Below are 22,015 nucleotides of genomic sequence, written 5' to 3' on the forward strand. Positions count from 1 at the left end.
AATTGCCCAGCTTGATAAATCCCTTAAAAAGCAGAAGAAAAATGTATGAGACATTTTAGATCTCCCAGGGGAAATGTGTAGGAATTAAAAATCTAGATGAACAGTAAAATGAAAGTAAATAACTGTAGCACCAAATTATACTTTCTTAAAAATTATTACATTCCGGAAATATTTCCTGAATCATTTGTTCATTGTCTCTACATCTGCAGTTTGATGGTCTCTTTTGCTCATATGCAGTATTTAGGTAAAGTTGGAGAAAAGCTGCAGAGAGCACTACATACTTCCTTTTTTTTTTTCTTTTTATTTAACTGCAGACAGAATTTCAAACACAGGAAGTTCTGCTTCCTCGACAGCTGCACGCAAAAACCAATGCATTTCTTTCTGTTTCTGACGCAAGTCTGTCCAAAAGGCCACCTCTTGCAATCGAGGCTTTTTCTGCCTCCCTCTTCATGGTGAAGGCCTGGGTTAACTTTCACACACATGCCATTCAACGGTGAATTGTCATTTCTTATTTGTACTCATTTCTCTTTTCTTATTGCCATTTTGAAAACTCCTCCAGGATATGGGCAAAGAAAGTCAAAGAAAAAGTGAAACTCAGCACATTTTTGGTTTTTATTAGTAATCGTATTTTTTTAAAGGAAAGTTGCTGAAAGAGAAACTAAGTGAATCTACAGATTAGAATATCAAGGGATAAGTACAGAGTTTCTTACATAGTTGCTAATGTACTGAATGCTAATTATAAAACTGTCTTAGTGTATGCCTCCATTCTAGGTAAGCCTATAACTGAAATAAACAGTTGCCATCTGTTTTAAATGCATATGTATTTATTTCTAGTTAACATTTAACTAAGAGTTTCTGTTAGAGAGGTGCTTAGTTGTTATATGTTAAACACATTTTGGAATCCTTTACGTAAGTGGCGTATTATGTCAGCAAGTTCTCACGCGTGCACGTGCATGTGCACACACACAATAGCAGCGTGGGTAAATAAGTTGTGATTTATTCATAGATATGATTTATGTAATCATTAAAGAAGTTGTTGATAAAGATTATTTTTCCATATTAAGTGAAAAACTATGATATTCATTGGAGAAAATGATCACAACCATATAAAAAATATATTAATTGAAAAAAGACAAGAAGGAAATATGATAAATTGCTAAATATATTAATCTCTGGCAAGTAAAATTATATGTGGTTTACTTTTTCTTTTTTATATTTTTATTTTCTTGATCCTGTATTCATTTTGCAGTTATAAAAAAATAGTTGTGAAAATAAAATATTTTTCTAGGTCAAAGGAATTGAGTATTGACACGTTTATATTGTTCAACCTAATAACATTAGTCTTCAGATTTTTGAAGTGGGATTTTTGAAAAATAAAAATAAGGGTTAAGGGACTTCCCTGGTGGCACAGTGGTTAAGACTCTGAGCTCCCAAGGCAGGAGGCCCGGGTTCAATCCCTGGTCAGGGAACTAGATCCCACATGCATGTCTCAACTAAGGAGCCGGCAAGCTGCAACTAAGGACCCTGCCTGCCTCAACTAAGGAGCCCGTCTGCCACAACCAAATAAATAAATAATTTTTAAAAATAAGAGTTAAGCCAGACTTAAGTGTGTTCTTTAGGAAAATGGTAATCCAATAGAATAAGCTGGAATCCAATTAGAAGAAAGTGCTCATGGCGTTTCATGTACGTTTTCCCTCCAACTCAGTTTTTAAAAGTCAGTTCAATATTTTACATTGAAAATTATAATGATGTTGAGCTCAGACAGATTATAAAAGTAAGAAACTTTCCATGTGATAGTGAGGAGTTACAGTTACAAAGTTTATCTTATCTGTAAGTGTAACTTCGATTGTGAAATCCCTTATACAATAAAGACCTTTATTCAAAAAACTAAAATATTCTGAGCTCTATGTTGTAGGGAGTGAAATGCCCTTTACCACACTAGCTCATTTCATCCTTAACAACTGATAACTTCGTTACTCACATTTTACTCATGAGGAAACTGAGATTGAGAAAAATAAAATATCTTTCCTACGCTCAGAGCTGGCAAGACTGAACTCACACTTGCATCCAGGATTACCTACTGACAGAATCTGAAGTCTGGGCTATTCTTGATATCATTTCAAATGTATTCCTCGGTTAGAAACACATTTTTTTTTTTTTTTTTTTTTTTTTTGCGGTACGTGGGCCTCTCAGTGTTGTGGCCTCTCCCATTGCGGAGCACAGGCTCCAGACGCGCAGGCTCAGCAGCCATGGCTCACGGGCCCAGCCGCTCCGCCGCATGTGGGATCCTCCCGGACCGGGGCACGAACCCGCGTCCCCTGCATCGGCAGGCGGACTCTCAACCACTGCGCCACCAGGGAAGCCCCAGAAACACATTTTTAAAAAGAACTTACCTATAATATCACACACACACACAAAATCTCTCTGCCTTGCATTAAAATTTCTATTCGGCCATCAGAATAAGAAATTAAATTTTTAATTTTTTTTCTTTTTTGGCCACGCAGCACGCAGGATCTTAGTTCCCTGAACAGGGATCGAACCTGTGCCCCGTGCAGTAGAAGCGCAGAGTCTTAACCACTGGACCACCAGAGAAGTCACATAAGAAATTAAATTTTTAAAATAGAAGATGCACATTCATTGAACAAAGGATTTCAGATATGTGAAAAACTCTAAAACAAACAAAGGAAAAGAAACCCAAAATACTGTATTCAAATGAGTCACCCAAAGTGAAAAAGGAGAACTTTCCCTTTGATCATCTACTGCTTAGGACCATAGAATTCACAGTTGGGCTCACCTTGGTTATTGCCTTTTTCACTTCCTTTAAGAAGTCTAGAATGCTTAGGTTCTGCTCTGGCAAGATTAGGTTGATAATGCCAGCGAAAGAGAAGAACTCATCAGGTGTGAGAGTTACAATTCTTAGGTTCTTTTATTTATTTTCTTTTTTAGCGATTTTTTTTTCTTTTTTTACTTTAGACATTACTATTTTATTTTTTCTAACTTTTTATTAATTAATTTTTTTTTTTTGCGGTATGCGGGCCTCTCACCGCTGCGGCCTCTCCCGTTGCGGAGCACAGGCTCCGGACACGCAGGCTCAGCAGCCATGGCTCACGGGCCCAGCCGCTCCGCAGCATGTGGGATCTTCCCGGACCGGGGCACGAACCCGCGTCCCCTGCATCGTCAGGCGGACTCTCAACCACTGCGCCACCAGGGAAGCCCCTTTTTCTAACTTTTTAATTTTATTTTTTGGTCTTAGTTGTGGCAGGCAGGCTCCTTAGTTGTGGCATGTGACTCTTAGTTGTGGCATGCATGTGGGATCTAGTTCCCTGACCAGGGATCGAACCCAGGGTTCCCTGCAGTGGAAGCATGAAGTCTTAACCACTGGACTGCCAGGGAAGTCCCTAGGTTCTTTTAATGTTAACCCTTTTATCAACGCATTAAAAATTTAGCCTGGATGGCAGGGTTTTAAATTATAATTTGAATTGAAATATTTTTATTATTGCTACTTTTATAAAATCACATTCATCTTTGTGTGTGATTCTGTAGCATATCTTATCTCATGCTAAAAACTTTGGTTCAGATTTGAGTCTACATAGTTTGCCAATTGCTTTTTAACTTTTTATTGTGGTTGCCATAAATTTTACAATATACACTTATAACTAATCCAACTCTACTTTCAAATAACACTATACCACTTTACAGGTAATGTGAATACCTTATAATAACAAAATAATCCTAATTCCTCTCTCCTATCCCTTCCTCATTGCTTTCATTCATTTCACTTATATATAAGCATATATAAACATATCTATATATCTATATGTATATATATAAAATCTACACCTAAGCATACGTAGTCAAATATACGTTACTGTTAATATTTTGAATGAACTGTTTATCTGTTTGATCAGTTGAGAAAAGAAAAATAAAACTTATAATTTTACTTTCTTTTATTCCTTCTCTGATGCGCTTTCTTTTTTTTAATTGGAGTATAATGTGTCAGTTTCTGTTGTAGAATAAAGTGAATCAGCTATATGTATACATATATCCCCTCCCTCTTGAGCTTCCCTCCCACCCCAACTCCATCCCACCCCTCTAGGTCATCACAGAACACTGAGCTGATCTCCCTGTGCTATACAGCAGCTTCCCACTAGCTATCTGTTTTACACATGATAGTGTATATGTGTCAATGCTACTGTCTCAATTGGTCCCACCCTCCCTTTCCCGCACTGTGTCCACAAGTCCATTCTTTATGTCTGCGTCTCTTTTCCTGCCCTGCAAATAGGTTCATCAGTACCATTTTTCTAGCTTTTTTTCTTTTTTTAAGTCTAACTTCCAGGTTATTGTCTTTTCGGAGAACAGTATTTCTTCAGTCTCTAAGGAACTAACTCCTTACAGGGGCTTTGGTGGAGGTTGTGGGGCAGCTCCCGCAGGTCTAAATCTGGGTGAAGGTGTTTGGTCCTTCCAGGCTTCCCAAGAAGGAGAACTATTCCTATCTTACTGTGAATGGCACAACTCACACAGTAATGTCGTTTCACATACAGCTTGGGAAGCACACAGGCATGGAAAACACTTGCTTTGGAAATGTCCCTGATGGCTTCACCCTCTACTATGTTCCAGACGTCGAACTTCTTAATGGCCTTGTCCTTGGGCACGCATCAGGCACAGCTGGTGCACAGAATAGGCTGCTCGTGGCCACAGCCCTTTTTGGCACAACCATTGTTCCTTCTTTCCTTGGTCATCTTGGAAGTGAGGAGGCAAGAGAACCTCTTCCTTTCTTGATGTAGATCTAACGACTTTTATCATTTTCTTTCTCTCTAAGGAACTTTCTTTAAACATGTCTTGCAAGGCAGGTCTACTGGCAACAAAATCCCTCAATTTTTGTCTGTCTGAGAGAGGTTTTATTTCTCCTTCACTTTTGAATGGTAATTTGAAAGGGTACATAATTCTAGGTTGGTGGGGGTTTTCTCTCAGCCCTTTAAATATTTCACTCCACTCTCTTCTTGCTTGCATGATTTCTGAGGAGAAACCATGTAATGGTTTAAATTTAAACCATGTAATGGTTTAAATTTAAATGATGTAAATCTTTCCTTTGCTCGTCTATAGATAAGGTGTTTTTTCCCCTCTTTCTTCTTTCTTCTTTTATCGTTGATTTTCTATATTTGAAAACGATATGCCTAGGTGTAATTTTTTTGGCATTTATCCTGCTTGGTGTTCTCTGAGCTTCATGAGTCCGTAGTATTCTGTCTGACATCAATTTGGGGGAATTCTCAGTCATCATTGTTTCAAATATTTCTTCTGTTCCTTTCCCTCTTTCTTTTCCTTCTGGTAACCCCATTATGCATATGTTATGCCTTTTGTAGTTGTCTCACTGTCCTTGGACATCCTGTTCTGTTTTGGGGTGGTTTTTTTTTCAGTCTTTGGTCTCTTTGCTTTTCAGTTTTAGAGGTTTCTATTGATGTATCCTCAAGATTAGAGATTCTTTCCACAGCCAGGTCCAGTCTACCAATAAACTGATCAAAGGCATTCTTCATTTCTGTTACAGTACTTTTGATCTCTAGCATTTCTTTTTAGTTCTTTCTTAGGGCTTTTATCTCTCTGCTTACACTTCCCATCTGTTCTTTCATGCTGTCTACTTTATTCATTAGAGCACTTGGCATATTAGTGATAATTGTTTCAAACTGCTGGTCAGATAATTCCAATATCCCTGCCATGCCAGGTACTGATGCTTGTTCTGTCTCTCCAAATTGTGGGGCTTTTTTTGTTTGGGGGTGCTTTTTTTTTGCCTTTTAGGAGGATTGTAATTTTTTCTTGATAGCCAAACATGATGTACTGAGCGAAAGGAATTGCTATAAATAGGCTTTTAATGTTCTGGTGGGGAGGTGTGTGTTACGTCTACGATTAGGTCTCAGTTTTTTAGTGGGTCTATGCCTCTGGTCTGTGAACTGCACAAGTGTTTTTTAGTTTTTTTCTCTTCTCTTTTAGTTGGAACAGGATAGCTAGAATGGGCTAGAGTTGAGTATCATGCCCTGTGTCCTCCCCTTATAGATCCAAGAAGAGTTGTTGATTTTGCAGTTTGTTCAACATTTACTTGTTGTTAGGATGGAGTAGTAACTTCCAAGCTCCTTACATGCAGAACCAGAAACTGTATTCATAAGTTTATTAAAAATCTTTAAAAAAAAAAAAAATCTTTAGTGGTGGACTTCCCTGGTGGTGCAGTGGATAAGACTGTGCTCTCAATGCAGGAGGCCTAGGTTCGATCCCTGGTCAGGGAACTACATCTCACACACATGCCGCTACTAAGAGTTCGCATGCTGCAACTAAGGAGCCCACCTGCCGCAACTAAGACCCAGTGCAACCAAATAAATAAATATTTTTTAAAAAAGTCTTTAGTGGCAAAAACTGGGTTTTAGTCTGTAAAACTCTGAATATTATCAACCACAGAAAAGATGAGAATGCCATTTTGAGCTTAGACAGATTTTGAGAAAACAATATCTGAGTTTCACTTTACTCACTAACCTGGAGAATTGTAATTCAAATTGTAATTCAATACCCAAATGTCATGTTATTGTGTATACTGGGCTAAGGTACATACCCCTTGTATGATATAACTGTGTGGATAACTTGTACATTTAACTTGTCAGTACATACGTACTGACACATACTAGGTACCCAATAAACAGCAGCTTTTAGAATTATTAGGTAAATAGTAAGTGCTTAATAAAGATTTGTTCATTTAAAATATGAAAAATAGACAAAATGGTATTTCATTATTAATACTTATAAATTTTATTTCTCACTGAAATAACTAGGCTATTTAGCTGGAACCACAGTTAATAAGGGAATTCCTCTCCAATTTTTAGGGTTTACTTTCATTCTGAATTATTCATTTACTTCTTTGCAGTGACATTTCAAATCAGTAATGTGTCATCTTTCAACTGCTGACATCATGGAATTTCCTTGTCTCTGGACATTGCTGCAGATAGGGAAAAAAAAATACAACGTGTTTTTAATTTACTCATTTAAAAAAAATTTAGATACAACTAATTCTTTTTAATAGTTGCACAATTTATTCATTTTAACTTAGTCTTTTACCAGCGGTTGAAGTATACTCACTGTTGTGGCCTCTCCCGTTGCGGAGCACAGGCTCCGGACGCGCAGGATCAGCGGCCATGGCTCACAGGCCCAGCCGCTCGGCGGCATGTAGGATCTTCCCGGACCAGGGCACGAACCCTTGTTCCCTGCATCGGCAGGCAGACTCTCAACCACTGCACCACCAGGGAAGCCCTGAAGTATACTCTTAAATGAGAAAACTCGCTTGTATTTCTATTTTTTCTATTTGCTGGACTTTTTTTGAACAGTGTATATCATGGCCTTTGGGATATCAATGGCCACAATTCAGCACAGTTCTGTTATAGAACATCCATGGGAACAACAATGAAATCATTGTTCATTTGTTAATAGAGGGAGCTGGAAAAGTGATTTTTGGTAGACACTAAACAGGACTTAATATAATTTTATGTTAAGCAGATATATTTCATGAATAAAAGTGCTTAATGGAATACATGGGAAAGAGATTCTGTACAATACTCTTCCTTTTAAATTCTTAACCACTATATTTATTACTTCAACAATTTCTACCACTCCATGTCTCAACCTACAAAGTATGCTATGGTCTTGGTGAGAGATTAATGAGAAAGCAAAAAGGTGTCCTAGAATTTATAGTTACATTTTGAAAGTTTACAAAAGGTATTAAAATTTCTGAAGGATGAATTGTTTAGAATGTTTAGAAAATTAATATATAATTTTGTCAAAACAAGCCTGAAATTTAATAAGTCATTTAAGTCATTGTTTTGATCTCATTCTCTTTGCTAGCTATTTTCATTTAGGACAATATCTGGGATGCCAGGGAGAGGGGGGTCCTTTGAAGGGCTTGTCTAAGCGGGGGTGTGCAGGGGTGTGCAGAGAGGGTGTGTGAATGTCCAAGGAGATTTACTGGGTCAAAGAAGATGTGCACATGATTCCATGCTGTGCCCAGTACACAATGGCAACCAGAGTCCATCTGGACACTGCTTCTAGGAAGGCTTACTCAGACCACCCTACTCATCAGGTTTTCTTGACCTCAATCTTAGAAAGTACCCAAAATGCTTATTAAAACCTAAGTAAGAAAATTAATAGAATTTCATGTTTTATCCTTCATGTAAAATAAGAGAGGAGAAAAATATTTTTTCTTTAAACTATCTTCTTGTTCATCTTTTCTGTATTGTAGCTAAGATAACTCACATGTATAATTCCACTTTTATAAGACATTGTACCTTATAAATGGCCTCATAATTGTGCTATAGATGTAAACGCTACAGAATTTGTCCAGGAGTGAGACAGTTATCTGGTTCTACATTCGTTACTGTTCCCTCTGCATTTTCCCACCTAAACCTGGGTTTTATAGAATGATCGCCCTGCTCTAATCCTTCCTTCAGACCTCATTTCCCAGGTGAGTAACACTCATCACAATATTCCCATGGACGAAGGGAAAGTCCACCAAGAACAGACATGCCAATCCCAGCCCACGGTAGGGAGGGCTTTCTTCATGGTGTCGGCAATCTTGTCCTCATCCAGCTCTGAAGAGATCATACAAAATGAAACCCATGTTCAGATATGAGATTCATGTCTCAATCTTTTTTTTCCTTTGATATGCATGTAAATCTTTTTTTTTAATTGGGGTATAGTTGTTTTACAATGTTGTGTTAGTTTCTACTGTACAGTGACGTGAGGTAGAGTTCTCTGTGCTACATAGCAGGTTCTCATTAGTTATCTATTTTGTACATATTAGTGTTGTTAATTTTTACCAAGGTAATTTATTTATTGGTAATTTTTTTAAAGTATCAAAGTTTCAAATCTATATAATAGTTTCATGGGAAGTATTTTTAAAGTACTTTAAAAACAGTGCAATCCCGATTTTACATGATCATTAAAGTCAGTAAAATATTTTAGTGCTTGTTTCCTTCCCTGAAGAATGCAGAATTTCAATCATTTTCAGTGAAAAAAAGAATAAGGATTTCCCTGGTGGTACAGTGGTTAAGACTCTGTGCTCCCAAGGCAGGGGGCCCAGGTTCTATCCCTGGGAAGGGAACTAGATCCCACATGCATGCCGCAACTAAGGAACTGGTGGTCTGCAACTAAGGAGCCTGCCTGCCTCAACTAAGACCCAGTGCAACCAAATAAATAAATATTTAAAAAAAAAAAAATTGGTCTTAGCACTCATTTACAAAATGGAGTTAGTACACATCATTACAAAAATTTTTAAATCTGATGTATGAAGATACATAATTCTATATGTTTAAAAAGAAAATAAGATTCTTCTATAAAATAATAATTCTAATAACTGAACTTAGAATACTTAGAAACAAGTTAGAAGAGCATGCCTGATGCAGTATCAAAACTAATATAAGACTTATGTAGTATTTTTTACTAAGTTCAGAAACGTAAAGCACTTCTCCCATCCAGCACACACGGCCCTATATCAGTCAAAGAATATTTCACTGATGCCGTTCCTACAAAGGAAAGCACGAGTGCTAAAAATTCCAGTGCTTATGAAATACATAAATATTTTCTTTTATTCCAGGGAATATTTTCTAAAATTCAGACAATGTAACAACGGGAAATAGAAATAAATTCCCTTATTTGAACTTCCTCTATTCTGATAAAGAAGTTTTTCTTATTTCTTTTTCAGAAGAGATCAAAGAAGTAGCTGCCTTTTACAGTTAACTCATGACTGGCAGTTACCTACTTCGTTCATCCTCATCAGAAGTTTGCCTTCATTCCTTTTGTACGATTGTGATAGGTTACAATCCTTTTATTGAGCGTATGGCTTAGATCCTCTGTAGGGCCAGTGAGCCCCCTCCCCAGATCTGAACAGGCAGGCAGAGATTCCCTTCAGCTCTGCACTTGGCAGTCATTTCACACAAGGTGCAACGTTTACCAAAGAGAATTAGAAAGCTTTTCTCTACTTAAATATATTCTTGTTAAATAATGTGTTTTAGAAGAAAATAAATGTTTACCTTGCATGTTGATAAAATTGGGTAAAGTTAAATTTCAAGTCCTTCATTTGAAAGTAATCACCATTAAAGAATTGTTTAGCAGATCTGCTTAACCCTGGACGTGAACTCAACGATGGATTCACCAAAGACTAGTGAACAAAATCTCTCCAAGTATTGATAGTACATTAGGAATTTTCTCTCTCAGAAGGCACTATCTCGGCATAGTGTAAAGAATTCCCTCTTTTGATTCCCTGTGGGTCTTGGTTACATGGGCTCTGATTGTAACCATTAAACAAACCTCCTTGGATACTCAGCCTCTATTTTTATGCCTGGCTGGAGGGAATAATGGCCCCGTAGTCACTGCAGCCTGCTGTGTGGTTGCTGGGAGAGTGGATTAGCTATGCCTGTTTTGGTTTTGAATGAATATACCCCCTGGCAAGCCATGCAGCCAAAATAGTTTGTTAGGTGGCACATTTATAGAACTGGTGGCTCACCCTTACAAACACCCTATATTCCTATGGGACTCAGATTTCTTTATCAAAAATGCACAGACATCAAAAATACTGAGCCACTATGCTCTACACCTGAAACTAATATAATATTATAAATCAGCTCTACTTCAATAAAAAAGATGTGATATATATACAATCAAATATTATCCAGCCATGAGAAAGAAGTAAATTCTGCCATTTGTGACAACATGGATGAACCTGGAGGACATTATGCTAAGTGAAATATTGATAAGGCAGACAGAGAAACACAAATACTGTATGATATCACTTATCTGTGGAATCTAAAAAAGCCAAACTGATAGAAACAGAGAGTAGAATGGCAGTTAACAGGGGCTGGGGGTGAAGGAAATGGGGAGATGTGGGTCAAACTTTCAGTTATAAGATGAAAAAGTTTGGGGGATCTAATGTACAGCATGGTGATTATAATTAACAATGCTGTATTATATACTTGAAAGTTGCTAAGAGTAGATCTTAAATGTTCTCACCACAAAAAAGAAATGATAAGTATGTGAGGTGATAGAGATGTTAGCTCACACTATGGTGGCATATATATCATTTCACAATATACGTTTATCAAATCAACACGCTGTACATCTGAAACTTACACAATGTTATATATCAATTATGTCTCAATAAAGCTGATAAAAGATTTTAAAAAATGCACAGACATAGGAGCAGCTCTCATAGCATAAGCCTGTCTTTTTTTTTTTTATGGATTTAATTAATTTATTTATTCTTGGCTGTATTGGGTCTTCGTTGCTGTGCGCGGGCTTTTCTCAAGTTGTGGCGAGCGGGGGCTACTCTTCGTTGTGGTGCATGGGCTTCTCATTGCGGTGGCGTCTCTTGTTATGGAGCACGGGCACTAGGCACGTGGGCTCAGTAGTTGTGGCTTGTGGGCTCTACAACACTGGCTCAGTAGTTGTGGCGCACGGGCTTAGCTGCTCCGTGGCATGTGGGATCTTCCCGGACCAGGGCTCGGACCCGTGTCCCCTGCATTGGCAGGCGGATTCTCAACCACTGTGCCACCAGGGAACCCCCAAGCCTGTCTTTCTTACTTCATTTCCTCTTTCTATCTTTTGAAAGAAGAGAAGAATGTAAGGACATGTCCACAAGCCTTTATGTCGTTCCATTCCTATAACATCTCCAGGAAAATCAGACCAACTAGTTTATATGAATAATCTACATCAGGAGATTAATAATCAGTGAGGCCAGCTGACTCTGAATTTTGTGTTTCATATATTACTCACAAAAAAGGTATTTGCCTGAAGTCTCTTTGCCCAGTTAGTGGCCTTCCCTGAACTCTTCAGTAGACATGAGTATATTCTCTGAACAGTCGGGGGCCGATGAGGGATATGGGCAGGGGAAAGGTGTGTGGTTTCTGCGGGGTCCCTGGAGTTCCAGCATCAAAAGTCTTGGGGGAGGAGTCAGCCCCTTGGGGGAGGAGAACTTGGGGGAGAACTTGGGGGAGGAGAACTTGGGGGAGGAGTCAGCCCCACTCAAGCCAAGGGTGGAGATAACCTAGGTTGTGGGGAATGAATTTTCAACTTGGTCTGTTATACTTAAAGCAGTTAGGAGGATGGCCTTCTCTTCAAATGGAGGTTTGTATACCTAAAGGTCTGTTAATCATGTCCTGGAAGAAGAAACTAAGTCTGAATTAAATCTCTCTCAAGACAATACACTTCTACAAAATTAGACAGAGGGAGTAGTCAAAAATTATTTTGGAAAATTAGTAGCTGGAATAGTTAAAATTCCGATAGTACCAATTCTAGTAAAGAAGTACTCCAGTAAGTTTCCCCTGCTGCCATATGATGATTTTCCCAGAGATACTGGGTGAGTGGAATGAATTTCTTTAGCTAAAGGGAGTATATGTTCAATCCAATACATACCATACTAACTATATCAATATAATAGAGATAATTAATAATATATTTATGTATAAGGAACTCACCAATTTCCAGAGGAAGTTGAAAGGATTACATCTTCTTTTATTTTTCTCTATTAAGGGAGAAAGGATTAGAAGTCTAATTTCATCTTTCCCTTTTTGTTTTTCACCCAGAAAATACAGTTTTTCTTTCTTTCTTTCTGTACGTATTTAGTTATTCTTGACTTCCCTCCAGGTTCAAGTAGCTGATTTCTATTTTTTTACTTTGTTACTTTGTTTTCCCACTTCTTCTTAAGCCAGTCAGCAACTGTGGCTCTGTGATTTTTGCTTTGCTGTTGAAGCTTTTCTAGAGATGAAGTGATGTAGGCTAGAGCATGTATCAACAACTCTGCAGACTTTCATTTAAGTTTGCCTTCTCTCAACACTTTTATTCACATATAAGAATATACCCATACCCATACACAAACACAAGCACTTATGGGAATTTTCTATTTAAGTAAACTGATTTGAGTACTTTTTAATTTATTAATTAATTTATTTTTTGAGTACTTTTTTAATTCAAGGAGTTCTTTTGTAATGAAAACACACATCCCTAGTTTATCTAGCAGCAATTGGAAAAGAAATGCAATCTTCTGGCCCAAGTACAAATTCTTCTTCATAAAATCTTTAAATATTCAATATCAATTCCTTTGCAATAAGTGTTTTTTTCTCTCCGTTCTGGCTGTGTTTTAGTGCAAATACTTTTGTCTCCTTTAGGTCCTAAAGTTTTCAACTGAAACATGTTTTGTTTTGTTTTTTCCCTTTTTTTTTCCAAAATTGTTTTGCCTATTTGAACCTGCATGGCAGCAGTTAAAAATGGCCTGCATCTGTAATGAAGAGACCTTTGAAGGCTCATAAAGCTTACTGATGTTTTTTGTTAGAAGAGGTCATAGATATTTAAGAGATTGCGAAAATGTTAAATTAAACTTCTCCCAGTTTGTCAAGAGCATACTTTTCTCTTGTAATCTAGATTCCTTATGCCTTCATTAGTTGTTGTTGTTGTTTAATTTATTTATTTGGTTGCACTGGGTCTTAGCTGTGGCATGCGGGATCTTTAGTTGCGGCATGTGAACTCTTAGTTGCAGCATGCCAAGTCTTAGTTGTGGCATGCAAACTCTTAGTTGCAGCATGTGGGATTAGTTCCCTGACGAGGGTTCAAACCCGGGCCCCCTGCACTGGGTGCACGGAGTCTTAGCCACTGGACCACCTGGGAAGTCCCCAAAATACAACAGTTTCTAATAAAATTGTTATAACAAATATATAAACAATATAACAATTATGGGACAAAGAAAAGGCAGTTCTAAGAAAGAAGTTTATAGCTATAAATACCTATATTAAGGAAAAAAGAAATATCTCCAACAAGCAACTTTATTTTACACCTTAAGCAACTAGAAGAAGAAGAACAAAGTTAAGAAGGGAAATAACAAAGATCAGAGCAGAAATAAATGAAATACAGACTAAAAAGAAAGAAAAGAGAAAAGATCAATGAAACTAAGAGCAGTTTTTTGAAAAGACAAAATAGACAAACCTTTAGCTAGACTTACCAAGAAAAGAAGACTCAAATAAAATTAGAAATTAAAGAGAAGACATTACAACTGATACTACACAAATACAAAGGATCCTAAGAAACTACTATGAATAATTATACACCAACAGATTGGACAACCTGGAAGAAATTGAGAAATTACTAGAAATATACAACCAACCAAGACTAAATTATGAAAAAATAGATAATATGAACAGACCAATTGCTAGTAAAGGAGACTGAATCAGTAATAAAAAAAACCTCCCAACAAAGAAAATTCCAAGACCAGACAGCTTCACTGTTGAATTCTGCTAAACATTTAAAGAAGAACTAATACCAGTCCTTCTCAAACTCTCCCAAAAAAGAAGACAAGAAAACACTTCCAACCTGCAGTATAAAAAAATAAAATAAAATTCAAAAAACCACTTCCAAATTTATTTTACAAGGGTAACATTACCCTGATACCAAAGCCAGACAAGAACACTACAAGAAAAGAATATTACAAGTCATATCATTAATGAACATAGATGCAAAAATTCTCAACAATATATTAGTGAATTCTATTCAATAGTACATGAAAACAATTATTCAACATGATCAAATGGGATTTATTCCAGGGATACAGGATGGTTCAACAACTGCAAATCAGTCAATAATACAATACACTACATTAACAAAATGAAGGATAAAAATCACATGATCATCTCAATAGGACAGTCTTTTTAATAAATGGTGTTAGGAAAACTGGATTGTCATATGCAAAAGAATGAAATTGCACTCTTATCTTACACCATACAAAAAAATCAACTCAAAATGGATTAAAGACATAAACATAAGACCTGAAACTGTAAAACTTCTAGAAGAAATATAAAGACTAAGCTCCTTGACATTGGTCTTGGCAATGATTTTCTGGATTTGACACCAAGAGCAAAGGCAACAAAAGCAAAAATAACAAGTGGGATTATATAAAACTAAAAATCTTGTACTGTGCCCCTGTCAGAGAATAAGCCATTCCACATAGTGAATTTTCCAGGAAACTAAAAGTTGCAGTGTCAAAGACCTATTTTATTAATACATTTGAAATAAATATTTCTAAAATTTATTATATTTTTCTCCTTTTTTGGTAAATAATGAATGCAATTTTTAAATGAGGCAGAGAATCATTTGTTGGTTATGTGTCTCTGAAAAATTATCATCAAGTTTCTAGGAAAACAAAGCTAAGTCTTATACAGAAAACTACTGTAACTTAAGACAAAATATTTCAGTTCCTGGAACTCCCAACTGAATACTGCTAAAAAGTCAGAAGTCGGGACTTCTCTGGTGGTCCAGTGGCTAAGACTCTGTGCTCCCAAAGCAGGGGGCCCAGGTTCGATCCCTGGTCAGGGAACTAGATCCCACATGCCACAACTAAGAGTTCGCATATTGCAACTAAAGATTCCACATGCTGCAACTAAACATCCTGCACACCATGATGAAGATCCCACACACAGCAATGAAGATCCCCTGTGTTGCAACTAAGACCCCACACAGCCAAATAAATAAATAAATAAATATTTTTTAAAAGGTCAGAAGTCATTTATCACAGAAGGTTTTTCTCCCATGGATAATTCTATAATCTGTTTATTCTATATATTCATTTTTTGTTTCATACCTTTCAACTTAGAGTTGTTATAAACTTGACAGTAGTATTTCTGCTACTATTATACCAGTGAACCAAATGTGGGGAAAAAGTTTCTGCTCAGCAAAGGAAACCATCAACAAAATGAAAACGCAACCTGTGGAATGGGAGAACATATTTCAAACTACATAACTGTTGCGAGATTAATATCCAAAATATACAAGGAACTCGTACAACTTAATAGCAAAAAACTTACAAACAACCCAATTAAAATATGGGCAAAAGATTGGAATAGAGTTTTTCCAGAGAAGACATACGAATGGCTAACAGGCACATAAAACGGGGCTTAACATCACTAATCATCAGAGAAATGCAAATCAAAACTGCAATATTGGGCTTCCCTGGTGGCGCAGTGGTTGAGAGTCTGCCTGCCGATGCAGGGGACATGGGTTCGTACCCTGGTCTGGGAAGATCCCACATGGTGCGGAGCAGCTGGGCCCATGAGCCATGGCCGCTGAGCCTTTGCATCTGGAGCCTGTGCTCCACGACGGGAGAGGCCACAACAGTGAGAGGCCCGCGTACCATAAAAAAAAAAAAAAAAAAAAAAAAAAAAACTGCAATATTACCTCACACCACTTAGGAGGACTATTAATGAAAAGGCAAGTGATAATAGGTGTTGGCAAGGATGTGGAGAAAAGGGAATCTTCTGTCCTCAACCTGGAAGAACCTGCTATAATAAGCTCTTGTGACCTCCTTGTTGTAAGTGCTGGCCAGTTGTCCATGACCAGGGCCATCAACCGAGCCCAGAAACTCTGGTCAGCAAGAATCACAGCAGAAATCATGTATGACTTGTCACAATCCCAAGAGGAATTACAGGAGTACTGCAGACATGATGAACTCACCTATGTGACCCTTGTCTCAGATAAAGAAGGAAGCCATGTCAAGGTTAAATCTTTTGAGAAGGAATGGCTAACAGAGAAATGAGTGCTGGAGTCCAATCTCGTGGTCCATGTTGGGCAGAAACTGAGAACTAAAGTCAGTGATGAAAGTGTTACTAAACTTAGATTTGGCTGCTTGGTGCTTGAAAGCCAATACTCAAGAGACAAGTATTGGTAGAAAGGAAAGGTTGCTTTATTTAGGAGGCCAGCAATCCTGGGAAGAAGGTGGACTCATGTCCCAAAGAACCAACTCCCAACTGCCAATCAAGGGGCATGAGATTTTAAAGGGAAGTTTCAGGAGTTATAAGTGGAGGGAGTGGGCTACATGCAGAACAGCACAGTCAACTCTGACAATCAACTTGAATTTGGTCATGTGGTGGTCTGATCAGTGTCATCTTGACTGTTTTAAGTACAGTTAACCTTCAGTTCCAGGGTCTGTTTGTTCCCATTTCCTTGAGGCCAGTTCTTGGAATTGTGTAAGATGGAGCAGTTTATGTCATGGCTACAGTCTTGTCATCATTGCAGTTAACTTCTTCCACCTGGTTGGGGTTTCTGTATCTGCAAAACAGCTCAAAGTACATGGCTCAGAATATTAGCTATAGCCCTTGAGGAGGAACTAGAGGTCCTTGACTTTGTTTAATGACTAAACTATTATTATTTTGTCTTATTTGACTGCTTTTCTTTGCTTCTGCATTTTTCTCACTTCTCTGATTAAATTAATTCTTTGGCTAAAGTTTTTCTACAGACAAGAGGCAAGTGGAGGACGTGGGGGGCAGGTATCACAGGAAGGCCCCTTGGGTCCTGCTCAATTACAAAAGGACTATCAGAGAAATTTCTGAAAATCTTGCAGTACAAAATCTGAAGGGGTCATTTTCACATGCTTCAAGTTTGTTGAAATCCATGAAGCAACATTTGTTCATATTGTGAGTGTGATAGTCCCAGGGAAGCTGTCAGCCAACACTAGGGGATGGTATGAAACTCAGATAAAAACACTTCGTACCTGCCTTGCCAACTTACATCAGAAAAGCAGTGAAATTGAAATTTTGGCTGTGGATCTACCCAAAGAAACAATCTTACAGTTTTTATCATTAGAGTGGGATGCTGATGAACAGGCATTTAACACAACTGTGAAGTAGCTGCTGTCATGCTTGTCAAAATAAAGATACCTCAAATTAGTCTGTGATGAAATTTATAACATCAAAGTTGAAAAAAAGGTGTCTGTGCTATTCCTGTATAGCTACAGCAATGAATACTACAGAAACTTATTTTAATTCTCAAGAATGATCATTACACTGTTCAAAAAGACAGGAGCTTATACTATATAGTGTTGTACATTCATTGTAATTTAAAATTAACTTTACATTCTAAGAGGCTGTCCTACAAAGTAAGTTGTAAGTTTTTCATGTGTAATATATTATAAATTTATCTTTCTGAACACAATAAATGCTTTCATATTTAAAAAAGGGAACTCTTATGCACACATGATGGGAATGTAAACTGCTACAGCCACAGTGGAAAACAGTTTTTGAGGTTCCTCAAAAAATTAAAATAGAACTACCATATGATCTAGCAATCCCACGTCTGAGTATATATCCGAAGGAAACAAAACCATTATCTCAAAGAGATAGCTGTACTCCCATGTTCATTGCAGCATTATTCACAATAACCAAGGTATGAAAACAACCTATGTGTCTGTCAGTGGAAGAATAATCAAGAAATTATTAGATACACTTACAGACACACACACACACACACACACACACAGAGGAATATTACTCAGCCTTAAAAAAAAAAAGGAAATCCTGTCATTTTTGACAATGTGGATAACCTGGAAGGCATTATGCTAAATGAAATAAGCCAGACAAAGACAAACACTGTATGGTATTGAAATGGAGCAGGACCCTGTGGTATATGCCCGCCATGTCTTCAGCCTGCCTTTTGTCTGTGGAAAAACTTTAGCCAAAAAATAAGTTTAATCAGAGAAGTGAGAAAATGCAGAAACAAAGGACAAGAGTCAAAGGAGACCAAATAATAATAGTTTAGTCATTAAGCATAGTCACGGACCTTTAGTTCCTTCTCAAGAGCTATAGATAATATTCTGAGCCATATCCTGTGAGCTGTCTTATAGATACTGAAACCCACACCAGGTGAAGTTAACTTCGTGATGACCAGACTGTTTTTGTTAATAAATAATCATTTATTATTTATCATTTATTAATCATTTATTAATCATTAATAAATCATTTATTAATCATTTATTATCATTAATAAATCATTTATTAATAATTAATAAAGATTAATTGTACTTAAAACAATCAAGATGACGCTGATCAGACCACCGATGACCAATTTCAAGATGACTGTCAGAGCTGACTGTGCTATTTCTGCATGTAGCCCCCTCCCTCTGTCTATAAAAGCTCTTCCCCCTGATTTTCAGTGGGGGTGAATAGGCCTATGGACAGGCATCCGCCCTCCCCCACACTTGCTGGCATCCAAAATAAAGCAAACTTTCCTTTCCACCAAACTTGCCTCTTTATTGGCTTTTAATATTTATTTATTTTATTTATTTTTGGCTGTGTTGGGTCTTAGTCGCGGCACGCAGGATCTCCACTGCCGTGCACAGGCTTCTCTCTCTCTAGTTGTGGTGCGCGGGCTTAGTTGCCCCGCGGCATGTGGGATCTTAGTTCCCCGACCAGGGACCGAACCTGCATCCCCTGTATTGGAAGGCAGATTCTTTACCACTGGGCCACCAGGGAAGTCCCTTTATTGGCTTTTGAGTGGTCAGCAGCCAGACCCCACTTTCGGTTACAGTATCACTTAGATGGGGAATCTAAAAAAAAAAGTTGAACACATAGAAACAGAGTAGAAAAGTGGTTTCCAGGGAATGCAGATGGGGGAAGTAAGAGGTTGGTAAAAAGGAAAAAGTCAGTTATGAGATGAATAAGGACTGAGGATCTAATGTATAACATGGTGACTATGAGTTGATAACACTGTTTTGTATAACTGAAATTTGCTAAGAGAGTAAAACTGAAATGTTCTCACCACAAAAAGAAAAAAGGCAAATATGTTAGGTGATGGATATGTTAATTAACTTGACTGGGGGGAGGGGAATCCTTTCACAGCGTAGATGTATATCAACTCATCATGTTGCACACTTTAATTATCTTACAATTTTATTTGTCATTTATACCTCAATAAAGCAGAAAAAATAAGTACCCATGTGCACTCCTAAGTTTTCCCTTAGGTCTCCTTGTGAGAATCACTAAATTATTTAGTTACCTCTTAACTGTGCTTTTCTTCCTTCTAAATTAGGAGTCTTTAAATAAATTTGTCAGAAAGATTGTTTAAATAAATCTTGTTCTATACAAAATAAGCTTTAAGGAGTTGACAGGATTGATTCAGGGGACAGAAAATTCTGATAAGAATTGGATGTTAGATTACAGACAGGGTCCAGGGGTGCTAAGAAATGGTCAGAAACAGGGGAACAAAGTAGCAAACAAAGAAAGCCCTCAGACCAGGGTAGGTAGTATACCAGGGCATTTGTGCTTTTTTCGTTCCAAAGGGAACTTCTGAGAACAAAATATGCAGGCTTGTAATTTTTATTGTTTTCCTAATGATACAAACTCTTTATTTTATTTTTCTTTAACAAGTCACCCTCATCATTCAGCTTGAGGTTCTTCACTGAGAAGCTAGTCCATAATGCAGATTCAATTTTCAGACAAAATTTCCTGAGGCAGTGTATATATTTTGTTTTAGACCAAACAATGGGTCACATACTAAGGTCCTCCACCCCACTAATACTGTGATTCTACTAACAAAAACTATTAAATATTAGGCCTGTTTTTTCTTTAAAACTTTACTTTTGTTTTTCATTTGATCCTATTTCCAAAAGTTTTTGGCTACACATAATTTTACTAAGGTATTTGTATTGGACTCAATGTAATATCATTTTAACCAAAAACATCCCTTTTGTCTTTGAATTGGTACCATATTTGTATTTTAGAAACATTTAGTTTCCTAGCACCCAGTGATTTAAAAAAATAATGGCTTAGTACAAAAACTTTCACAAATCATTTATCTAAAACTACCACTGACCCTTGAACAACGCCAGGGTTAGAGGTGCCCATTCCTAAACAGCCTGAAATCGGCACTCCGTATTCATGGTTCTGCATCCAAAGATTCAACCAACCTTAGATCATGTAGTAACATAGTACGCATTTATTGAAAAAAAAATCTGCATATAAGTGGACTTGTGCAGTTCAAACCCATGTTGTTCAAGGGTCAATTGTACTTGCTTATATAAGTTGCAATTTCCTAAGAATCCCCTTTCCTGTTTGGGGCAATGGACTCTGTGTGTGTGTGTGTGTGTGTGTGTGTGTGTGTGTGTGTGTGTGTGTGTGTGTGTGTGTGTGTGTGTGTGTGTGTGTGTGTGCGCGCGCGCGCGCATGCGTGTGTTTACACCAGCATTCTCATTTATCTTGTTAAAAGCTTAAAACAACAACAAAGAAGAATACCGAACTTATTCATTTCATTAAAAGTCACAACCTTTTCTTGGTTAATTGATGGTCTTTTTCCCCGTTATTAATTCAATATTCTGTATTGTATTATTTTTCCCTAGAAAGCTTATAATTCAATGCATCATGTTTTCATTATTACTTTTCTATATTTTTATTTAGTTGTTTAATAAAGGTCTTCAAAAAACACAAGTTGGATTTTTTCAGATTTATTTTTCTCCTGTTTTTTTTTTTTTTTTTTGTATGGAAAATTTCAAACACAAAGTCAAGGGAATGGAATGATTCACTGCCATGTACTATTATCCAGGTTTAACAATTATAAACACATGGTCAGTCTTGCCACATTTTGTATATTTTTGCTTCAGTCAGCTTGTTTTTTTCTTGCATTTCCTTAAGATACTCAGACTTTATCTACAATTTTATATAATGTTTTACCTTATTTTTGTGTACCGTCTTGACCATGTTTCTCAAATACTGTAAATTTACTTTTAGTAGTACCTAAAGCCTTGTCTTGTCTCCTCAGGCATCATTCACACTAGATGATAAACATATGGATGTGTATTCTGGTACTCACGTGTCAACAATGAGGCATTTTTAATTTGAGCCTACCTGGATTACAAAGAGTGAAAAACTGGCTAAACCAGTTTGACAAACACAGGAAATGTGACCAAAAATAGTACATTTTTCAAGTTTAGTGAAGGTTGAAACTGACAATTTAAAATTTCTGAACATTGACGAAACCATCAACTCTATTTCCTGGTGTTTTTCTTTCTTTGTATATGAGGAAAATTGAAGCAAAGAGTCAAAATATCATGGACTGTGGGAGGGAGATTGGCTTCCTTCATTTTTCTTAGTTCTTACTTTCTTATTCTTTCAATTGTCCAAAATAACTTGGGGATTTAGTAATTTATTAAGGATCTGCCATATCAGCATCATATGTCACTTAATTCATT

At 37.1% G+C, this 22,015-nt stretch overlaps 2 pseudogenes; one reads left to right on the plus strand and one right to left on the minus strand.

Moving 5' to 3' along the window:
• Positions 1–4,389: 4,389 nt before the first annotated feature.
• On the minus strand, positions 4,390–4,739 carry LOC132532317 (small ribosomal subunit protein eS26-like; annotated as a pseudogene).
• An 11,522-nt stretch (positions 4,740–16,261) lies between these two features.
• LOC132528680 (eIF-2-alpha kinase GCN2-like) lies at positions 16,262–17,826 on the plus strand (annotated as a pseudogene).
• The last annotated feature ends 4,189 nt before the right edge of the window (positions 17,827–22,015 follow it).

This window comes from Lagenorhynchus albirostris, chromosome 1 (genome assembly GCF_949774975.1).
Source record: "Lagenorhynchus albirostris chromosome 1, mLagAlb1.1, whole genome shotgun sequence".
In the NCBI taxonomy this organism is placed as follows: domain Eukaryota; kingdom Metazoa; phylum Chordata; class Mammalia; order Artiodactyla; family Delphinidae; genus Lagenorhynchus; species Lagenorhynchus albirostris.